Source organism: Coturnix japonica, chromosome 12, assembly GCF_001577835.2.
Source record: "Coturnix japonica isolate 7356 chromosome 12, Coturnix japonica 2.1, whole genome shotgun sequence".
Classification (NCBI taxonomy): Eukaryota; Metazoa; Chordata; class Aves; order Galliformes; family Phasianidae; genus Coturnix; species Coturnix japonica.
The window spans coordinates 5,655,983-5,680,488 of record NC_029527.1 but is presented as its reverse complement, the minus strand read 5'-3'; the positions used below and the strand labels follow the sequence as shown (position 1 = coordinate 5,680,488).

Below are 24,506 nucleotides of genomic sequence, written 5' to 3'. Positions count from 1 at the left end.
TTTTGTATATAGGGTTAAATCAGAACAGATTTAAAATTCACAGAGCCAGAATATATCCATCTTACACTGCTCTTGCCATTAAGCAGTAGATTATTCTCTTCAGAAAGTCAGAAATTAAGGTTTCTGTCCAGGTACCTCCTTGATAAAGAATACTTGGCACTGTTAATATTTCCAGATTTTGAGTAATATATCATTAGGAGTTGGAGATAGCAGTGCACAATACATTTTTTTTTGGGGGGGGGGGTTGGCTTGGCACCTAAAGTCAGCTGACCAGTTCAGTAAAAGGAAATTTGGCATTGCTGCTGTTTGGGAGGTTGGCTAATGAAAAGAGTTTGGAATATAAAAGCCAAATCAAAAGAAATATTTCATTTTCATAAGGTAGTCCCTAGACTCAGTCCTGCAGACTTCACTCATGCAAAATGAATTTCTCATACAGATTATTCACATTATGGGGAAAATAAGCCATGATTGGGCCATTTGTTTGTTGGGTTTATGAATATTTCTCCAGAAACAAAGGACCTCTGAATGCTTTCCCACTTGCTTCCTCATTCTGTGCTGTATGTGGCTCTTGAAATCATAATAAATTTGCCAGCATACAGATACAGAAGGCAGAGCCACTCAAGGTGGGGGAGCAGATGGGGCTCTCCTGAAATGCACCCTATACCAGCTCTTCTGCTACAGCATGGTGCAATGTGTTAGATTCGCTCTACTGATTCATTCTTTGTTGCTTCATTGTTTTATTTATATTTATTTTGACCTTTGCCTTTTCTCTTTCTCCTGCATTCCCCCCTTTCCTTTCCTCCCCTCCCTTCCTCCTATTGTCTGCTTTTGTATTTTTCAGCATGCAGAATGAAGCCTGGGCTGTGCCAGTGGGGCCGTATGGGGCCAGGCAAGAGGTAGGGGGTCTCATGGGGACTCCAGCCCCCCTGGCAAGGGCAGCAGCATTTTGGTTCTTGGCTTGCAACTTCCTGGCACTGGGAAGAGGAATGGGGCTGGGCCATTCCCTGCTGAGGGCTCTTTGTGACTAACAGGGCCTTGGGGACGGTTCAGCCTTTAGTGGGCGCCAATTTTGGCCTGTACTCAGCGGGTCTGTGGTAGGGAAGAGGGGAGGACCTTTGAAAACACTTTGAAATGGAAATCAGGATGTTTGGGGAGCTTTTTCACAAATGGCCATGATGGTGTTTGCATTTGGTGGTAAAGCAAGGCCCTGTGACCAAAGAGCTGAGCATGAGGGCTGTGGTGCAGCCCAGCCGCAGTTGGGCAGCCATAGCGAGACCTTGTGGTGGGGGATTGTTGCAGCCACAAGGAAGCAAACTGATTTCCTATTTTGTTGGGACAAATTGTATTGCTTCTCTCGTTCTCTGCAACTAAAAAAGCAATTTGCCTTAGTACAGAGGCTGCCATGCCCTCAGCAAGTAAATAAATGCCAACTAAAACAAAAAGGAAACACAAGAGAACAGTGAAGCCTGTCACATGGCACAGTCAGCAGCCACTCGAGGCTGGATGAGGGAGCAGAGCATAAAGCACTGAAACCTGTGCCCCAGCTACTGGGCCATGACGTGGCCTTGTCCTTATGGCTACTTCTGCCCATGGGTGAGGGCTGGTTGCCACCTCCTAAAAAGGAGCAAAGGCCCCATGGCTGTACTGTGCTCGCAACTAGTATTGGCAGGTGAGCATCCAGCAGGAAATGATGTGGTGCTGTGTCTCCAATGGATGTAGAGGTCAGAGCTGGACAAAGATGTGAGAAGATAAATAGTACATACACACGGGCAAACTCAGCTAGATCTTCTCTGTCTGGCAAACTGCTGAAGACTTTGCCAAACTGAGACATATGAAAATTGAGTATAAGTTTAATGGAATATTAAAGGATTTTTTTCAACCTCTCCCCTCTAATCCCCCTGTTAATTTGTAAATCAGTGGAAGTATCAGAAAAAGAAATATGCCTTACCTGAAAGACAGGGGAGATAATTGACAGTAATTTCTTACAAATGTTCCCCCCACACCTCCCCACCATATAATATGTTGCTGTTAAAATCACCTACAGAAAACAAAAAAATGCATATGTTAAGCACAGTTAAATACTTATGTTCTGAGTAAACTGGAGGAGGTTGCACCATAAATGGGAAGAGCCTGAAAACAACTTTAAAGGAACTTTATGCTTGAAGACATACTTTGCATCAGCCACCCCAACTACACACTTCTTAGCGGGGAAAAAAAAGAAATACATAGCACATTTCTTACCTCTGAATAATTTACTGCATGTGCTTTCCCATCAAGATGGTGGTAAGTTAAATGCTTAATTTATTTTAGCTGTATACTCTTGCTCTCTCTGATGTTTCATGCCAAACTGCTGTGGTAAGAAGTCATCAAATATATTAAAGACGTATATTTTAATTAAAAATATTAGCAGAAACATATTAGTGTTCCTTTTTTTTTTTTTTTTTTTTCTTTTTTTTCTTATTAATGGCAGATTGTTGGCCAACTAGGCAGCAGAGTTATTTATTTGGAAGACATATGTTATGCTGTGGAGTAATACTACAAGTAGGACATGGCATGTGACAAGTGGTTATGTTGGCAAACTGCTTCACTTCCCTTCTGCTAAATTAGGGGAGCAGTAGGAAAATCCTTCCCTGGTGCAGCTTGGTGTTGCTCTGAGGACAGTGACAGAACTGGGCTAGTTTACCCTTGGAAGGTGTCTAACCCTGAAACAAAAGCTATCGTTTAGACTATGTTTGGCGTTAGCAGAAAGGCATCACTTCTCATAAACTAATTTAGGACTGTTATCTGTGAAGTAGTCAGAAGAAAATAAGGTAATGACACATTATGCATGCAAGCTTTCTTTTGAGAGTTGTATCAAGAGTTTAATATCACAAAGTTAATTTTCTCTTAACTTTTTAAAAGCTTTAGTGACTAAAGCAAACAGGAAAAGTAATGAGTTAGGCTGCAATAGAATCAGGGAGAACTCTAATAAAAGATGTGTTACTAATACAACCTAGGCTATTTTTATCATTTTTTTCCTTTATTCCTCATCTTTATCAGTGTGTTTTATGTAAACCTGATGCATTTATATATGTGAAACAGATGCAAAATGAAGCAGTTTAGTCTTCAGTTATGACCATATTTTTTCAATCATGGGCATGATTTATGGAAATGTTCTTTGCTGTATTTTTTTTCTCTAAATCCAAACCACATTAATTATAAATCTAACATTCAATTTCTTTTGATACTTTGGGGAACGTGGGGAAGTAAATTTTTTACGCAAATAAATAGTTTCTTTAAAACATCAGTCTTCATTAAAAATTGAGTTCAAACAAGCACAAGAATTCTCACTGAAACTGCCAGAGAATTCAATTAGATGTTGAGAAAATTAGCTTTCTTCTTACCAACAATATTAAATGTCTCAGATTCCTATGTGCTATGGTATATTTGGCACTCCTGGGGCCAACCAAACTGTGAGAAGCTATTGATGTTGGCTCCTTGGATTCTCAGTCTGCTCAGGGTTGAGTTCAATTTACTGTGGAACAAATTCTAAATATTTCTGCATTCAGAAATGTTGTAGAGAAGTACAGCGACTGCTTGTGACTGAGTGATATTTCTAGTAGACAACAGGAAATTTTGTAACGTCAGCAACTGGAGAGAATGTTTTTTTCTCCTGGACAAGACCAAACTACATGTGAGTATCCACAGCCAACTATGATGACTATCACATCTCTTAAAAGGCTTAAAAAATCTAGTTTTTCTTCACACCTCAGCCATACTAGCAGGTACAAATCTCAGTTTCTAGTGTTTGAATTGAAGGTTCTTGTCCTCGTGATTATGAATAAGAGCTTGGAAATGTTAATAGAGGTTGTGTATTCAGAAAGCAAACAAAAGTAGTCATATTTTTCTAAATCCTACTCGATTCATGATTTTGTTGGTCTGATTCAGGACTTCTGAGCGTGTCAGTTTGGCTACATGGAATACCAGGAAGCTAATTCAGCTTTACAGAATTAATCCTTCCTGACAGGAGGTCTCTGTGGTCTGTGGAATTCTGGTGGTCTGTGGTGAACTGCAATTTCTCTCCTCTCCCATTTTTCACCTGCTATTTCTCATTAAAAGACAGCCAAAAATACTTGATGTGCTTTCCTTGTATTCTTATTGCTTATAAGAAATTCTAGTGCATTAAACATTCAAGGATCTTGTGGGAATAAGGTTTCACATGTGCATGTTTGCCCAACCAGTTGCCTGTAAGGTGTTGTTTCATACAATGAAGTATTTTAAAGTTATATTTTTTCAAGATCATTACCAATTTCAGTACTGAGGTATTAAAATTGTTCATTAAAATATCAAAAATGACTTTTGCTTGCCTTTTTAAGAGTAGATGATGGCGTGACTCTTTTCAATCTGAGCTGAGAGAATACCTTGTTCTTGAATTAGATTTTTGGGAGAATATTTTCCCACCTAGCTGGGCTGTTTCAGAGATTAGATCTCTATGCCTATCACAGCTTCTGCATAGCAGAGAGCTTGATACCCACAGATGCAGTGGGGAGTGCAAGAGAAGTTGGTTTCTATGGGACAGAGGAAGCTGTGAGTTCTGGTGTCTGTGTAAAGCAAATGCAGCATCGCGGAGTCTACAGTTGATCCCCCAATAAACCAATTTTGAAAGCCCTGGCTTCCCGTATCCCCCACCTCACTGTCTTGCTTTGATAGGAACAGGAGGTGGGAGCTTCCCAGGAGTGTAAAGATGTCTGGTCTGGGAAACATGAAAGAAGAGGAAAGCTTGTGTGTTTATTTTGTGTGCTGTAGGTTTTAGGACCAGAAAGGCTTTTCTTTTTTTTTTCTAATTAGAAGATAATAATCTTGTTAAAAAGTATATGTTTGGAAGCTTCAAAGAGGGAAAAACAAAACAAAGCCGCCTTCTGGTCTATAAATACAGTTTGTAAAGCTTCATCAATCCACTGAAGTTTACTGCGGTAACTTGATTTTGGCCTCAGTCTGGAAGCTTTGGGTACTTTGGGAATTGTAGGAATCTTGAATCTCGCTGGTAAACTGCGAGAGGAGAAATAGGAAAGCATGGTGCAATGCTGACAGGGTGGTATGCAACATTCCTGCACATCTGCAGTGTCAAAGTGTGGAGTTTATGACTGCTGTTTCTTTCTCCTCCATCAGTAAACACAATCTCTCCACGCCCTTAAGTTGAATCAAACCGCTATAAAGCAACCCATGAGTAACCAGGGTAAAATTTCCACTGAATTAATCACATATCTGGTCTAAAATATTTAAGAAATAAACAAAAAGGGATAGAATATGACCAGCCAGCATGTAAACATTTCCAAAGTGGTTGTTTTTTAGATTTTTTTTTGAGCCACAAGTGGCAAAAAGCAGTGTTGTTGCACAAAGCTAGCTTTGAAAGAAATGGATTGTCATCAGTTTACAGCAGCTGAGGATATGATTCCACGTATTTCATGAGTATCTGTTTAAAACATACCCAAATGTCTATGGAAAATAAGTGTCCATTGGAAAAAAAAAAAAACGCTAAAAGCATATCTATGAAAAAGCTGGGCAAACTTTAATGGAAGTTACAGTGAAAATAAACTCCAATTCTTAAACTAAAGGGCTTTTAATTCTACATGTATTGTTCTTATCTATCCTTATAGTATATATATGACAGTGATCATTTGTATGCCAGTTCTCATTTTCTTCTCTGAAAATATAGTAATTATGAGAAAGACAGACACTAATAAGCTAGATTGAAACCAGACTGTTAAAGAAGCTCAAGGCATGGTGACTGGGGAGAGGCTGAAGTTCCAGGCTTCTCAGCATGGTCAAAATCTTTTCAGTACACAGTGGGCAAGGGCAAAAGGTGAGGAAGTAGCAGTTCCCACAGCAAATAAAAAAGTGAATGGCAAGATGCAGCAGAGTGGATCATCAGAGGAATATTCTGTATCCATATTTGGGGTGGATGAAATGGTTATTGAATGATGATAATTATCTCTTTATATGCAAATTAAAATTTGCGGATTTTCTTAAGGAAATTTTAACTGTTGTTGCACAGCACTTTTTTCTGTTGCTTTATGAAATGAAGTCAGAGTGAAATCCCAGTATTTTCTGTGCTTCAGCTGTGGGGTCATTTTCCAGTTCCATTTTCCTTTTCTATGCCATTTTTAGTTTTGTTACCTGTGTTCTTCCCATTGTCTTGCAAGACACTTAGTGATTGATTCTTGTGAAGCACAGTTGGTGCACTTGGTATTAAGGAGCAGCAACATCGTTGCTTGGATTAACCATACTTTGGAAGGGCATGTATGTGTGTTTGCAAATGACACTTTATCAATTGTTACTGTAGTCTTAAAGTTTCGGGTGGCAGAGGCCTTGAGCTGAACTTACTGGAAAGGCGTCTTCAAATTCACACTTTGCCCCAGGTAGTCTTACACCCAGGGTTTTCAAAGGGACACTCCTTACAGTGGTCCACTGAAAAACTCCCACGTGATTTGTTTTGTCATAGTTTCTTCAGGCTAATAAGGTATTTTGCTGATGTATAATACAAGTGCTCCTCTGACCTTTGTAGCTTGCTGGGATGGGGGGCTCAGTACCTAAGCTGAGTCCTTGCTTGGCCTTGATTGAGAGCCAGGCAAGGCAGTCTTCTGCATATCTGGCAAGCATCCTTAGCTACCAGACTATTTGTTATTTCTGGATTTGTCCCTGATTTTAATTTTGTAGCTGTCCTGCTTTGTGTTAACTAACTCTTCATTAGTCAGGGAGGAAAGCAACAAGCGTTGGCTATTCCAACCCCTGGTTTTATCACTCCCTTGTTACATTAACTAGAGAAACTCCCTAAACACTTGCTTACAAAGTTCCAGATAGTGAAGATGTAAAGCTTCAGCTGGAAAGACCAGGAATTAGTCTTCTCTCTGTTAACTTCAAAAGTCTCCTGCAGCCACAGGACTGTACAGCTCTGTGTAGTTTAGCCCCCAGCTGTTTCCTCTTGGCAAGGTGCTGGTATTGCTCACTTCCTGCCCAAGGTCGTCTCTATTATGTAAATATATATGTTGGGGAGCAAGTCCTTAAATGCCACTATCAGAAGTTAGTCTGGACTGGTTGTTCACTGCCTCATGGCTATGAGAGGGGGGTGGCAACTGATTTTTTTGGAGGGGCCAGTTTTGGAGCCTGAACCGGGACCTGGCTGAGTAGTTAGGCAATTATCTGGAACTATTTCTGCCAGTTATATACTTCAGAAGGTAGCACTTTGAAGTTTTGTTAATTCTTGTTTCATAAGATCATGTCTCATTAGTGCATGCTTAATTAGTTCCTGTTCCATAAGCTTTGAACATTTGAAAGCTCATGGTTTTTGGCTTGATGGATAGCAAGCCTATTTAATTGATGTTTTACTTGCTATCAGTTCCCATTGTATAACAGTCAGTGTATAACAGGCAATTTTATTGCAAATCCACAAATATTCCTCTTGGTTAATTTTTCTATGAATATCCTTTGGGCAAAGCAAAACCCTGCAGCGTGGTAAATAACGAGCATTTGAGTAAACGTAATGTACTTGAGGGAGCTGATGCAGTTTTCCATGATGGTATTAAATATATCTAATGCCAAGTTGTACTCAATTCCATAGAACTACCCAGTTCTCTCTGGAGATAAGCACTGAAAGTGTAGGAGTGGCTGCCTTTGGGGTGGGACACCTTCCACCAGAAAACACTGTATGTTCCAGTTAGAGAGCTTTACTTTGTCTGCTCAGCCAGGAGGATTTTCTGGGGAGAGGATGTTGTATACGGGCCTTGTCCTCAGCCTGCACAGAGCAGAAGGCAATGGTCACAAATCACTCCCATTGCCTTTGTTTTCACAGAAGGCATAGTGTAGCACGCTCATAAGATTACTGAAAAATAAAGAAAAACATAGTTGAGACCAGCAATTTATGCTTCAGATGACTAGTGCAGAGTAGTTATATTTAAAATTATTAACTTTTCTGGAGAAGCCAAGGGATTGTCCTTAAGTTTCTGAGAGACCTCTGCAGCAGGTGGGAGCAGACAGCAGGTGAAGATTCATATCTCCCTGCAGAGGCTGAGAGCTGTCAGCAGATCTTTCTGAACATTAGCGTGAAATGAGAATTCTGTGCAAACAGTATGATTCCTTCCTCCAAGGCTTAAGTCATATATCTGGCATACTACCTGCAGATGACAATGACTAATTTATTCTATTAGATCATGTGCTACTCTCCCAAACTCAAATAAGTTATTCATTTCCAAAGAATGTCAACATCTAATGAGCACTTGAACAGTTCACAAAAGCATCTTTGGAAGGATGAATTTCTTATTATTACAAACTGTACATAAAAAATTAAAGAAAGAAGCTATTTCTCCATCTTCCACATTTGTAAAGCATTTCCTTTGAGTTGGCAACAGTAAAGTACATATGGATTACCACAGCCAATGATAAACTTAGTGGCACGCTACAAAATTGTTTACTTTTTTTTTTTTTTCCAAGGAAGAGAACTCATTACAGCCCCAACTTGGGCCATAGTTTGGATGGAAACATTTCTTCAAGCTTCTGGCTGGAAATCTAAAATAGCATTAATTTGTTCACTTCCATTACTCCACTGAGTAATAGATGAATTAGAATAAATCACACAGAAACACTCAAGAAAGGCTGTAAGTACTGTTTAGCATTTTTTAATTCTCTTTGTCTCTTATACACTAAATAGGTCTGTGTGTGTTATTTCATCAGATTGCCTTTAATTATATTTGTTTAGATAACAAACTATCTGAAGCATTTGTTTCTTATGTTCTGAAACACGACTAATTCAAATGGTAAGCATGTGATTTTATTTGTTTGTTTGTTCTCAGAAATGGGGTGAATTTGCGATATCTGCAAAATGATTGAAACCACCTAATAAAGAGATGAGAACAGAGATAATATGTTTAAAGCTATGAAGTAGATGTTGAAAAGGAGAAACTGTATCACTTTTTCAGCAGCTTTTCTAGAAAACCTAAGCAGAAGTTGGAAGTCTCCTTTCTGAAAGGCAGCATGGTTATGTGTTCCTATATTTTTCTTTCCAGCAAACTCACAGAAGTCCAAAGAAAGACAAGTATCTGTGCACCATTGTTCTTACTTTGGGGGAAGCCTAAGTCAAATTAGAAATGCTGATATTTGTCAACAGGATGCTATAAAACCACTAGTACAGATCAATAGGATTTATGCTTCTTGTGTATATCACATACTGTATGATAGAACCAATCAGTACCAAGCTGTACACACCTGTTTAAGTAATGTATTTTCCCAAAGAATTCAAGTGCCAAATGAAACATGAAATGGGAGCTTTTCAGGAGCAGTTTTGTCCTTTCCTATCCAAAGATGTTATGTCTATTCTGAAGCAATGAAGGGATTTATGTAGCCTGACTCTAAAACCGCAGAAGTCAAGAGAGAGCCCAGTGATAATTTTGCACAGAGATGTGATTTATCATTGATTTTACATCACCATTACCGAAGCCACAGATGACTGAAGAATAAAGTTATCCACACACTTCTTTATATTGTCCCTCTGCCAAGTTGTAGCTCAGGACTGGATCTGTGTAGTTCAATTTCACAGCAAATGCAGTCCTTACAGTGCTCCAGTATGGTAGGGCATGTTTGCTTACATTCAGTGGTCTGTGTATGACCATGTCTTTTTACCACTACATTAGCAAAAACACCAGTGCCACGTTGCAGGAAGGAGTTTTACTTCATGGCAAAAAAAGAAGAGACCTGTTGCTATTTGAGAAAGAAACTCTTACTAATCACTAATGGCATTTATCTAAGGGTGGAAAGTGTTTGTAAGCTGTGTAGGCTTTTTTAATGTGCGTCATTAAGACAGAAATTGCTAAATGACACTGCTTTTACTTCACGTGTGCCTTTAATGGCCTTAGAGATCTATTCTTTTAATTAAATAATTTGATTTAAATTGCTGAAGAGCTGCTTCTTCTTTACACAGATTTCCAGATTTTTAACTCAGCAGCAGACTTTCACAGATAGATGAGAGGTACTGGTGGCACCAAGGGCTAAACAATAAAGGGGTAACAAAACTGAGAAATGTCCTGTGCCTGATAAAAGTTACAAACATCAGCGTAGTCAAAGACTACACTGTATGTGCTATTTCTTTAGGGGCAGGTTATTCAAGTTTCCCTTAAATAGTTTCCCTGAAGAATCATTAACAAAAAAATACCTAGACAACGACTACCAGGAAATCTGACAGCTTCTTGGTTTTGTCATTGCTACAATATTCTAGCAATGACTTCTGAAAGGTCTATGGATTTTGCTGTTGACTTCTGTTTCAGCCTTTAAGGAGGAATGCTTTCCTATGACAGGGGCAGATGGTGGTGGAAGCTGCTTTTTTGGGAAAATTGCACAAATAATAAGATGGAGATCACTGTATGGCATTTTCCGCAGTACAACTGATTATGCTGGTGAACAAAACTTTGTCCTGATCACTAGTATTGTGGAAGATGCCCACGTAAATCAGTGAATCAATATATAAGTTAATTCAGCCACTCTTCCTCTTACCCCTGCAGATGTGCACACAATCTGTATGAATTTGATGCTGCACTCAGGATAATGAAGTAAGACATTAGGGATCTGTAATGCTATAATGTGATGGAAAGTACAGCAATAATAGCAGGGTGGCAAAGTCTTTGGCTGCAGCAAATGAAGTCAAGCTGAAATACAGCAGCTGTGGACACAGAAACAAGAGAAGAAAGCTGCTGACCTTTGGAAGGCCTTAGGATCTCCTGTGAAATACCCTCGCCTCCACTGACAACCCTTAAATGAGGTCTGGGAAGAGATGGACCCACCCCTTCTGACCACTCAGCTGCATTGCATTGCATACAGCTGAGCTCTGCTGGGTTGGCCTTGCCTTCCCACCAGGTGCTCAATAACTGGTTCAGGCCATCACTTAGCATTTCCACTGCAGAAACTCTTAGACCTTTCGGAACAGAAAAGTCTGCCTAAGGTGGCCAGCAACTTGCAGTCCTGTCTTGCAAGCAGTTAGTTCTGCCTACTACAGTGCTGCATCTTCAGTGGCAGTAGAGGAAAACTTGAATGTATTGTTACTGATGGACAGCAGGTCCACCACAGGGGCCTTGCACCTCCTTTTGTCAGGTGCAGAATTAATGTTAGTGAAATTTCTGTCTCAGAACCAAAGCTCATTTTCCCAGCTGCATTAATTTGAGCAATGAAAATATTACAGAATCCATGGTTTAACTGGATTCTGTCTTCCACCTGCTGCTTCAGCACTGCACTACTGATATCAGTGACAGAGTTTGAGGGCTACTAGTGTGGAAGGAAGTGTAAGATCTAGATAGTTAATGGATATTTGAGACACCACGATAGTTCAGAATTCATTTAGAATCACAGAATCATGGAATCAGTTGAATTGGGACTTTTAATGTCACCTAGTCCAACTACCCTGCACTGAACATAAATGCATACAGCCTGAACGGGTGCTCAAAGGGTGGTTCAGCCTGATTTTCAGTGTCTGTAGGGACAGGGCATATGCCACCTCTCTGAGCAACTTGTTACAAGGCTTCACTACCCTTACAAATAAATAAATAAATAAACAAAAAAGCTTGTTTTCTTATATCCAATCTAAATTTCTTCCATTTCGGTTTGAAAACATTTCTCAGTATCACCACAGACCCTTCTGAATATTCTGTCCCCTTCTTTCTTACAGCACCCCTCCAAATAGTGAAAGTCTGCTATCACATCTCCACAGAGCCTTCTACAGGCTGACCAGTTTCCAGCTCTCTCAGCTGGATATTCCATACCTTGAACCATTTTTGTGGCCCACCTCTGGACATGCTCCAACAGGTCTACATCTCTTTTATACTGGATGAAGTGCTCCAAGTGAGATTTTACCAGCACAGAGCAAAGGAGCAGGGTCACCTCTTTTGCCCTGCTGGCTATGCTTCTTTTCATGCAGCTCAGGATATGGTTGAATTACTGGGCTGTAGGGTATGTTGCTGGCTTATGTCCATCTGCCATCCACCAGTAACCCCAAATCCATTTTGCTGGTGCTGCGCTCTGTGCTTTTATCTCCAGCTTGTACTGGTAGTGGGGACTGCCACAATCCAGCTGTAAGACCTTGCCCTTGGCTTTGTTACACCTCATGAGGTTCTCCTGGGCTCACTGTCTAGGTCATGCTGGATCTGTCCAGGATTCTGTGTTTATTTAGGAAAAAAAGCCAGCTCAAGAAGAAAAAAATGTATCTTAGCTGAGGTGTTAAGAGGCTTAAGGATTAAATAAACACAAGATCAGAAGATAGACTATGGCCAAAATAAACAAATCTGTTTAGTCAGGTATAAGTAGAGGAGATGAGAAGTAAGAGGAATTAGAAGACAGCAATGATGAGGGTGACTCACAGAGGATATTCAAGATACAGAGGTCACAGACAAGAGTTTCTAAACCACAGACTAGAACTGTTAAATCAGAAACAGATGACATGCAGAAAAACAGGCCATGATGGCCAGATGGTAAAATACTGTGAAGAACTGTCTGATGATAAAGAAGCAAAAATCTGTTAAATAATGTTGCTTCAACAGGTGACAGAAAGCCGTGACGTGAAAAGCTGAAAGAAAATGTGCAGCCAAAAGGTTAAGATTAGAAAAGCTCTGGGTGCTAGGGAAAGTACTAATAGATTTTCATTCATTCCAAGAATGTGTATGGAAGAGCTGATATTAATACTCATTCCCATACCAACCAAAATAATGGGAAGGCTTGTAAAAACAGCATACCATTTACTATTATTCCACGGATTCCAAATCAACACTGGCAGCTTTTAGAGGAGGTCTTCAGAGAGGTCAATGCTGCCCAAAACGTGTTGTTTTTTTCTATATGAATACCTTGATACATGCTGGCTGGGCTGGCCCAGAGCAAATTTCTAGCATTTCATAGCAATTTATGGTATTTGCCTATCACTGCACAACCAGTGGATTGTCCACTATCAACTACAAAGTTACATTTGCTTCCATCATAATGTAAATAATTACACTGTATCAATCCAAACGCTGCATCTGTCAAAAAGGAACTTCTGCTCCTGTTGCTTATTATCTCATTTATCACATCTTTTTCTGTGTCAGACATCACTTTTTCAGCAAACTTTGTTTTTCTTGTACTCTATCCTTCCTTCCTCATTACCACTAAAATGGTCACTAATTGGTGCGTAAAGCTCCCTGAAGGGATTTGGGTGATTAAAGCTAAAATATAGATTCTGAAAAATTCCCCCATGGCTTCTACCTCAGTTTGATTAAGTTCTTAAGAGAACATGTTTGTAACCAACTTTAAAACTCCCCAAGGACCTGAATTCTTGTTGCTGAACACAGGCAGACAGACACTGGGCACACAGCTGTTCAAAACAGCCTCCAAGAACACGTGGAGTAGAAGAGTGCTGACAAAACCCCCAAGAAAGGACAGAAGGAGAGGAAAGAGATTCCTTTTGCCCAGAATTCATATAACTTAGTTTTAACATTCTTTTACAGTGTCAGAGAATGCAAGTCTACCTGGTTTGTCCTGTAGATGAGCTCTACACTGGAGGTGTTGTGGCTTTTTCTGTTCTCTCCTTACTCGGTGATAAACAGCTGTGACAGCTGTTCCAGAGAGTGCTGAGTCACAGTGCCACAGGAGGAGGCTGAGGGGTCATCTCCAAGAAGTGGGTGGTCCAGGCACTGAAGAGAGGAGTCACTAGAGACATCCAAGATAATTATCTGACTTGCGAGTCAACCCAAAGATACCAGGATTAGCACACTTAAAAGCAAAAGACTTAGCTAGACAAAGAGTGTGTATAATCCTGTGTATACATAAGCTGCTCTTATGCTGCCCAGCTATTAAGCCAAAGTGCTTGGAGAGGACTTCTTAGCTGGTGAAGTACCTTAGTCTCCAAAACCAGGCATTCCTCAGCCCTTTAACTCCTCCAATCTAAAAGCGAAGATGTGGAAAGTCACTGTTTTTGATAGTTCTGAGAGATGAGTTAGTTAGAAAGCATGCTGTCCCCGATAGACTTTAGTGATGGATCATGGCTTCACACAAGCAATATCCAGTCATTAAGAGAACATTGTCAGATAGGGTTATCATTTTAACTAACTGTTTCTTAACCCACCTGCTAAGAAATATCCACAAGTTCAACTTCTTGGTGATAAAGCAGTGTGTTAGATGATTTAGTTAATTCCAAACTACAATTTAAAAAGAAATTTGTAATTTATGCATTGTTTTTTTAATTCTAAGGCTGGGGAACAGAAAAAAACAAAACTGTTTCCTTATCAAAATGAGGAATGTAATGTCAGTAAAGCATACACCTGATGGCTGGTTTTCCTCAGATGAGTATTATTTGGATTGAAATTATTTCCCAAGATAAAGGATTACTTAGTTTTTCAATTTCCCATAAGCATAACTTCTTTAATCAGGGCCGTTTTCAGGTACTTATGTCACTATATGTTCAATAGAGACAAAGCAGGGTGGGTCAGGAGAATTTTCTGATGGTACCTCTGACAACTTGCTTTTTCTTCAATTAATCCACAATGCTGCCCTTTGGTAAGTATTACCAGCACAATGACCAAGCCTATACCATTTTATTATCCCCTACAGGATTATGTCTGCAAGAAGACATTGCATGTTATGAAAAGCCTGGGAATTGGGATTTTTGTGATACTACATCAAATGCTAATGAATATTTCTAACTCTTGGCACAAAATAAGAAGAAAATCCTAAAATCAGCATATCTGATTTGTAGCAACCCCTAGGTGTAACTAATATTAGTACAATGTCATGGTTCAAGCAGGGTGGGGAGAAAATAAATTCATAGCTGAAGATATTTGGAGGGGAAATTTTCGTGTTTAATATACCACCCACAGTGAAGCCAGAAGCCATGTTTGCTATTGTTAAATATAAGGAAACAACAACTAAAATCCAAACAATACACACTCACCCTTTTTAGCACTCTAGATCAGAGCCAGGGGATAACATTATGCTGTTATGCCCCATGTGAGTGAAATCATGCTAGCACACACTTTTAACCGAGTGTTGGTGACACCTTACAGATATTCCCCAGGGCACTGGCAGGTCACAGATTTGCTAAGATTGAGCTTAGATGATTTCCTGTAAAACAACTGTGATTCCTGATAGTCTGTAGAAAAATTAGTTGTGCTCATCTTCCTGCTGGTCACACGTATGATGTCATCATACATGACAGACCATTCGGAAAGTGGACTTGTCTTAAATCATGAAACCTAATGTCTCCTGCTAAGGAGGAGAAGCACAGAGAGAAGAGATGCTGGAATCAGGATTTCAGGGAGCCAAATGGATGAAAAAGTAGGACGATAACAGCAGCAGAATAAGGAGAATTAGTGAAGAACATGCTGTTCTAGGGATGTAGCGTGTGTATTGCTTACCTCTAATTTCTGTTCTTCGGAAAGATAAGTGTACTTTTCAGATGAAGTCACAATTATATGGCACCTCCTGAAGCCTATCTAAGAAACTTCAAAAAGAAACAAACACAAACAAAAAAACCAAACCCAAGTAGCCATACAGTAGTACTTACCAACAGGGGAAAGTATCAGTGATAGCATTTCTGTTATGAAATATGCATGGAGCCTTTAGCACTGCATCTAATGGCTGTGCTACTAATGTAGCTGTGAGTGAGCTCTGGCAGACGAAGGCCTGGGTAGGGGAGGGAAAAAGAGAGGCTGCTGTCAACTCAGTGCTTGGTGCAGGTGTTTTCATATGGAGCTGCATTTATACCCTCCTGCAGTATACTCTGATGTATACTTGCGTCCTGTGCATAAGATCTGTGTCTCCTCTACAACACAGGCTCTGTAGCTCAAACTTAAAAATCATGTCTCTGAACTCTTGGGCTGCTCCCATGCTTCAGCCTAAGCTGGCAGGGCCAGAGGCCTGGTGGTGTGACAATGAAAAAAGAAAGAACCTCTGAAGGGCTGGGTAGGCCAGGCTCCAATTAACAGCAAAGGGCACCACATCACTGCTCAGAAATGGAGCTAATTCTGTAATTTTCCCAGCACAGCCCATGCCTTCTGCCCTCCCCCACTCCCATAAAATAAAAAGAAAAAGCAATAGCAAAACATGCCTCTTACTGTGCTTGGGAAGTGCCAAGCAGCTTGCGGAGGCTGCTGCAGAGAAACTAGCAAATGACAGTGATGTGAAGTTAATGAGGATCAGGACACTTGGCGGTGGAGGTTTCTGGGCTGCAGGAAGGAGGGGGGCTCTCAGGAGGTCCCGATAAGCATTAGCAGTTTTGGATGCTCAGCCAAAACTTTTGTGGTTTGCCTGTTAGTACTGAATCTCTTTTTTGTTCAGCCGTTACTTTATACTGTGCGGTCTGGCCAGCAGTTGTACAACAGCATTTAAAATATACAACATGCTGTGAGACAGAATGCAGCTACCTTGTCAAAGATGCCAGCATTAAATTACAAAGAGGCTAGTATACTCTGTATATAGGATGTGGCCATATAGCCTGTAATAGTTCGGACAGCCAATGCCTGTTATCATTGACTTTAGGATGCAACTGTTGCCTTGAACACTACACTCCAGCTTAGCTAAACGTATGAATGGCTGTTAATGAATTTCTTTTTAAATATCTGTATAATTAGGTGCAAAATTATTTTAAGACTTTTCAACGCCTGTCTATTGGAGGCATGACAAGCTTGTTTGCTAGCTGCAATGTCTTGAAACTGTAAAACACAATTCAAACAAGATTCTTTATACAGATCTAGTTTTCATAAATGGATTTCCTACCTATCCTAAACCACTTTACAAAATAGCTATTGTAGGTAATTTATTTTTGCTATGTCAGTGTTATTGCCAAGAAATAAAGTATCTGTTTCTCACTGGATATCCAACAAAATACGCACACACTCATCAGACCTCACGTAAGAGACAACTTGAAACACAGAATCAGTTCTGGGTCTCAGATACCTCTGTTTCATAACCTAAGAGTGTTATGTTTTTCATGTAGAAACATTTTTTTCCTGTGCATTTGTCCTCCAGATTCCTTTAAAATAAATTTGAGTTTCTGAATTGTTTAAAAGAAACCCTTTTCAAGCTTGCTCTGAAAAAGAAGCTTACCTCGCTCCCTGAACCTGGTATAAGGATGAGGAGCCAAGAGGGAAGGGCCAGGGGGTGGATGGAGGATGAGCAAGCGTAACAGAAGAGATAGTAAATACTCCTCTTTGGATCCATAAGCAGCCTGGCCTGAGGAATGCAGCAAGAGAAGACACTGGAGATCATTCTTTGGAACAAAATGGAAAGAAAAATATTTGTATAATGTCTCTACAAGTTCACATTGGTGGTTGGTGGTATAGTTAATACAGCAGAGAGAGAGATAATGCTTTTTAAAGTGACATAGTGAAGAAGATCAACTTTTAAACATGGAGTTTTATTTTTTGCTTTCTCTTTTTTAATTTCATGAATTTGATTTCTTCTTGAATGTTATTGGCTTTGAGAGAACATACTTAGAACAAAACAGTTGAACAACAACATTACTGCAACAGTTCATAATCCTCTGTGCTTTACAATAGGTCCTTCTTTTAAAATACTTAACCCTGTATTAGCAAAAATAAATTCCATATTCTTAAAGGAGGAGGAACTAAAAATGCAGCTACTCTAGAAGCTGTGTAAGAACAGCAGAGAAACTCTTAAAAAGAATTCATAAGAGAAAACAAAGACACTAGATTAGCTTTGAACCTGGGAGTTTCCCACACCACAAATCAAGTGCATTGTCAGAAAAAGCACAGGTGTACACCACATGTATGGGTTAAAACGTGGTTCAGAGTGATTTGATGACAGTTCTGTGTTCATATTGTATATATATCCCAAAGAGTATTTACTCATCTGTTACAGATTCAGGTAGGATAGAGATAGGGGAATTTCTCTCTGAGATACAATTCTGTAAACACAGTTTTGCTCTGCTAGTTGCAATGAAATTATTCATATGTGAATTTGCTCCAGAGATGTTATGCAGTTGTAACTATACAAAGGTAAAGTAGATGGATAGCCAGAGGTTCTATAGGAAAGACTCACCGATCTTGAGGCTCACAGTCAAGATGCTCACCAAAGTTAAGGCCTGCTGTAGAACTTCCAGACAGGAGCAACCTCCAGAAAAAGATGTTGCCTAAGTGGTGGTCAGCCCTTAAATGGGATCTAGGAGAGGTGGAATCAAGCTCCACCCTTCCCAGGAGCACAGCTGAATTACCTTTACCTGTGCTCCCCCAGCTGACCCGTCACTTGCCTCAGATGGTTAATCAGAGGTTCAGGTTGTGATTAACAGTTTCCCATACAGGTGTTTTTACATTGTAATAATAGCTACATAGACACTAATATTTAAATACTTATGTATCTATCTCTCCTGCTTTAAGAAAAATTGGATGGAAAATGATTGTCTTGAAACTTTGCTATGGTATGTTAAGAGCAATGAGGCGTTCTCTGCAGGAACAGATTTGGTAAGTACTGTGGTATGGATATAAAAGGGTTGAAAAATCCTTGGAGGTTTCACAGCTTTCTAAATGACACAGTGCAGCATAAATGGAGGAGATGGGTTAAAACAGAACAGGAATTTGAAGAATAAAACCAACATAAAGCTGACATTGTCAAATTAAAAGTGACTTCACATCAGAAATGTGGAGAATGTTGCCTCTCAAACCTGATACCACAGTAGGCATTTCAGCCAATTTTTCCATGTAGCACAGAAGCCAAACGTAGCGCATGCTTTTGATAATTAAAAGTATTAATGAGTTCTCTAGCTGAATTCCCCCCCCCCCCCCCCCCCTCCCTCCCCATCCCAAAATGCAGCTTGGGTTCTGAGGTGTGAGTTATCAGGCTCTGCATAAAGTTTGACACATGCTACAGTTTAATGACTGAAGTCTTTTGGGGATGAAGGACATCGAATCCTTTCAAAGAAAGTTCTGGTGCCAGCATTTCTGAGATCCACCACTTTGGATCCAGAAAAGAAAAGAGATAATTTTAAAAAAGAAGAAATGTTATATCAACCTCATAAATGAATTGCTTTGTTTTTATTCATAGCATGCAGTAGAAGCCCTGAGTCAGCTTAATGCCCATGTCTTAGCCACCTGTATTCCACACACAAGAGAGAAGATGATTGCTGTCATCAGGCCTGTACAGGCCAAAGAAAGATTTGCCAGATTATTCTACCGTAAAAATGCGTTTGCTGGCCAGGTTGGAACTGAAAGTAGATTTGACCAAGAGCTGATCACAGATTTTGCATCAGCTCTGGCTAGTCCAAGAAGAAGTAATACCAAAAAAAAAAAAAAAAAAAAAGTGACCATTCTGCTTAAAACATATTTGGCAACTAAAAATGCATGAAATTTGTGAAAGGGCTGGCAATAAATAGTGTGAATTTTGCTAAAAATCAGATCAATACTTATACAGTCCAGGTATCACATAAAGCAAGAAGCTGGCAGTCAGACTAGCATCTCTCCTGCGTAGTGTTATTGTTACAGGAAAGGGAAAATATTTTCTACATCCTGAAACAGTTCTTTATTCCCTCTCCTGCTCTCCTTGAGAGTATGACAGAATTGATCAGCCAAGCTGAACAACACTGGCATTGCAAACATTTATTCATACCATCTGGTACAGAGTCAAATCCAAGTAACAAAAGCTTTTATTTTCCCACAAAGGCTGAAGGTTACATAAATGTTACCCACATACTTGTGGCATCCCAACATGTTATTCTCACGTGCTGTAGAGAGATTGACAATTCCCAGACCAGAACAAGACAGCCAGCCACGAATATTCTTACAATGCAATTGCTTGCTAATATCTCTAAATGTACACTTTAGACCCCTTGAAGAGCATTAAGTTCCGTTTGCTTCTTATTGCAGAGATCATATACGTGGTCCAATATGACAGACAACATTGCCAGTGGTTAAATATGAGGGTAGTAGAGTTTTTTTTAAAAAACTTATCTGGAATGACCACTTACTTGAACTCTCTTATGGCTTTATTTCAGTCAGCTGCTCATAAATTAGGTAGGCAATCTGAACTCATGAAAGTAAATACATGCATGATGCTTCACAAGCGTATAGTCAGTCTCACTTGCTGTTTTTTCACATATTCAGATGTCCACATGAAACTTGTTATCCCTCGTCAGAACCATAACTGAAGGAGTTTTAAGACTTAAATATTTTGTAAAGGGTGATAGAAAAAAAAAATGTTAAGTACAGCCCTTCAGAAAGCTCTATGCTGTGGAATATCCTGTTCAAAAAATAAACTTTTTTCTTTTTTTTTCATAGCTTCCATATCAAAATTTATAGCAACTTATTTACAGCCTTACAATTAATAATATACATGAAGCAGCTTCAGGCTTTTAGAGAACAAAAATAAATTGAGGTCTGATAAGTAGCACATTTGCTTACCTGCTACTGAATGCCTGTTTATGCGATGCTCAACAGGCCAGCTCCTCTGGTGCTTCTGTTCATGTAAGGGCCCACATCCTGCAGTCACAAAACTGTTAAGGAAATTTTATATTTGAACATTCAGGAAAATCTGGTCAGAATTATTTCTTTCTTGAAGGACAACATTAGTGGAAAATAAAAATGAAAACAGAAGGGGAAGGGAATTTACGTATTTTTTGGTGGGGAAAGAAAACACTTACAGTAAGCTTTGATTTTTTCCACATGATATTCAAGTGCTTGACATGAAAATGAAAGATGTGTTTCTCTCATTTGCACTTCATACTTCCATTTTCGTGATATTTTAATCAAAGTGAGTTTTCCATTGCTTTCCTGAGATGCACAGGGATTTTCTCTGAATGAAGATCATCAAATAAAATGTTATTTGGGAACTTTGATGGGAATAAGATTTTACCTAGGAGAATAGGTCAGCTCACCAGGCTATAGGGATCTGCATTCCCAAACTCCAGGGGGGTACATTACAGCTGTGACAAAAAACAGTGGGTTATGTTTAGTTAAAAAATAAAATACTAAATACAATTCTTTATGAAGGGAAAATTACCTGATGGTAGTAACAGAGAAAACGGGAAAGTCATGATTACATAGTGAAAACTATCCAACATTCCTTTAAATCTCTTCCTTTTAAAGAAGATCTTTGGCCAAATACAAGAGCCTTATATGAAAACCTGTTTTCGAGCCTCTGGCTGTGGAAATTTCCAACTTCAAAGATCAGGCCAAGCCCAAATGTTGCGATGTTCAGATAAAGCAAGATCTGTTTCTTTTGGAAAAGCTATTAATGTCTCAATTATGTGAGCGTATCGACTGTTATTTCTTAGAAAACAACTTAGGAGGTCCCAAAGCCTGATACTCAGAATGAGCAAGCGTGCCTCAAAAAATCACTGTATAAACTGCCCTGTTTATGCATTCCTTTTCCTAGGTGTAGGTGTCACAAAAGGAAGCATGGTTAATAACTTCATTTCTTGAAGCCCTCATCTTTCTAGAACAGGTAAAACCTAGGAAGGACAAATGAGACTAGCTTTACTTTTATAACAAGCTCAGCTCAGTATAAATCCTCCTCTCTTCAAGATTTAATTATTTAGTTAAATAATGCAGCTGTCAAAAAACAAAACCAACCAACCAAACAAAAAAACTAATTGATACTGGTTCCTCATCACCTAGGAAAATAATCTGTCAAATAGAAAACCAAATTCTAAGGCACAGCGGAAGAAAGCAGTGGGAATGTTCCCCATGAGATCAAATAAGGACTTGAGAGTTTGATTTCTATAGCAAGAATAGTGCACAGTTTCCAGATGTTTATGGCTTTGAAGAAAAACTTGTCCAGAGAATGAACGCCTTGGAAGAGATCCCACTGAGTGCCAAGTGCTGCGCATGTGAGTCTTCAACTTCTGATCCACATAATAGTGGACAAGATTGTGCTCTGGACACATAACTCAGAGTATTTAGGGGTATAGTTTCAGACTTCCACAATGCTGGGGGAAAAAATATATAATTAAAATAAATAAATAAAAGCCCTTTCTACTCTTTCTACTACAGTTATGAGATACCTTGATTAAGGTGTTACTGTTCATGACCAGGTTCTCAGCTGACCCTTTTTAGAGCAGCTCCATTGTCCTGCAACATACATTTTAGTAAGGTTATTTATTCGGTTCAGAATTGTGTATTGAATGAGCTAGGGGGAAAAAGAAAACCACACAAAACCACACCCAAACACTGATCAGTCAATGAATTTCTTACTTAAGATACTCTAATTAGTTTAAGGGATAGACTATGATTATTGCTTTCATAAATAAAAGCATTACTGCCATAAAATAAGAAGGATTAAGAGTTTTGCGTGGTTGGCATAATGGTAACTAAAAAAACGTTTAAAAACAAAAATCAATCTTGTTTGTGTGAACAGAAATCATTTTGCCAGAAGTTGTAGGCAAAAAAATTAATAACTTATAGTTTACACTGTCATTGTTAATTGTTTTTATTCTCATTTTCTGTGAAAATTAAAGGTAGCGTTTCTATATTTCCTTGGTACCTGAGCTCTAAAGTAGAGGCAGTCTCCTTTCTGGGTGGAGAATTCAGAGACAACATGACAGAACTTAGTGGAGGATGCAATTTTGTCCACAATATTTGACTTTTATGTTTGGTGTTCGATAACATCAGTTAATTATGAAAGAATCTTTTATTAGTTCTAGATCAAATTGGTCCTAAATTATGCTGTTATGCAAGAACAGTTCTTAGAGTCTAAAATTAGAAAGAAAACTAGTAGTCAGAAAGAACCTTTGATTTACCTTTGGAAAATGATCACTTAGGCTTAAACAAAGCTACTACATTGACTTGTAGTTAAGCTCCCTAAAATGTAGCAGCTCAAATTGTATTTATTAGTAATCAGGCTGTTCAAATAGATTTGAGCATATCGATTAATCAGGCCCTTGAGATACGCCCTCAAAACAGACTTGAAGAGCTATATTCTTCTAGCAATGCTAAGTAAGTGTACTGACACACACAACTTACAGGGAGACCAGCCTTGATGAAATATGTGGAGGAACATGGCTGGAAAGCTCGTATCCTAGTTAAGCAGGAGGAGCAAATGCAAGGGTCTAAAAAGCCTGTGTAGAACAGGGTTAGGCTTGTTGAGTTTTCAACCTGATTTTAACAATTTCACTAACCAGGCTACGCACTTAATGTTTCAAAATATTTTGCTGCTTTTCTCCCTGTAATTCTACAGTCTCAAACAGCCATTTCCTTATTCAAACTTCCATTAGAAAAAGTCTCTTATGTTAAATGTTTATGCCTAATTTCTAGTTAGAAAAATTATTCATCATCTTTAATAAAGTTACCACAAACTACACAATTTATTTTTGCTCAAGAGGAGTCTCTTTCCTGTTTTATAAAGTACACAAAAACAGGAGGCAAGATTTCTTGAGAAAAATGTTCTTTAAAATATTCTTGGGAATTTCAAATGCTCTTACAAAAAACTCTCTATTGAGTCAAGTTTCGGTAGAATTTTTTCTTTTCACCTGTATTTTTAACTAGTCTCTAATTCTTATTTTATTTTTTGTCTCAGGTGCTAATGTATTTTTAGTTTAGGGGAAAAAAAAATTCAAAGAACCTTTGAGAAATACAGCATACAGCAGTTCTGTAGGAAAAAGGCTGGGCTGTACTTACTCAGAAGATTGTAGGTTCAGCTCTTGGCTAGCTCACCAATGTGAAGGCCTGCAATAGAAACTCCACACATGAGCAATCTCCAGAAAGGGTTACTGTCTCAGTGGTGGTCTTAAATAGGATCTAGAAGAGGTGGAGCTCCACCCCTTCTGGGAGCGCAGCTGAATTCCCTTCACCTGTGCTACCACAGCTGATCCATCACTTGCCTCAGATGGGTAATCAGAGGTTCCAGCTGTGATTAGCAGTTTCCCATACAAGCAATGCATTTCAAGTAGTTTGTTCAGTGGTTACAGTTCATAAGGAATCACAATTTTACAAAAGGGTGTTTTTTTTCCTAAACCATGTGAAGTTCACACATTGAATTTTGTTACTGGTTACATCACCATTTTTTGACAAATTAGTTTAATGAACTCTGTTGGCAGAGCCCTTCTGCAAATCTGAAATATCTTCACCCTTCCATTTTGCATCCTTGCATACAACCACGAAAACACACAGAATACTGAGATTAGTGACCCTTTTTTCCATGACCCTTCTGGTGGCATATGAACAGTCAACTTGCCAGTGGCACTTGGACAGGCATTTTAGATCTCTTTGCACTGTTACCAGGCAGCTGGGTTTGATATGAAGCTGAATCGCTCCTGCAAGTGCTGGGAGATCCCAGTGCTGCTGGTTTTGTTGGGATCTTTAGGCATTTGGCACCTTGCAGCCAGTCATGTCAGCCTCAGGTCACTTATGGGACTTCAGACTTCACCTTCCACCTGACTGAGTGCTGCTTTCACTACCAGAAAGAGCCTCTTTTGATTCATAGATTTAGACACATATTATAGTCCTCAAAATAATCTTAATACATGATCCACCTGGAGCACTATAAATTGTTTCCATTATATTTCTGTTACTTTGTTAGAGCCT

General features: G+C 39.2%; 1 long non-coding RNA gene across 1 annotated transcript; it reads right to left on the bottom strand.

The window, feature by feature from the left end:
- Positions 1 to 20,393: 20,393 nt before the first annotated feature.
- On the bottom strand, positions 20,394 to 23,673 carry LOC107319779. Its single transcript, XR_001557938.2, has 5 exons — positions 23,601 to 23,673; positions 21,989 to 22,055; positions 20,861 to 21,913; positions 20,627 to 20,778; positions 20,394 to 20,479 (listed from the first exon to the last, which is right to left on the bottom strand). It is a non-coding gene; the product is annotated as an uncharacterized LOC107319779 (long non-coding RNA).
- Positions 23,674 to 24,506: the final 833 nt, after the last annotated feature.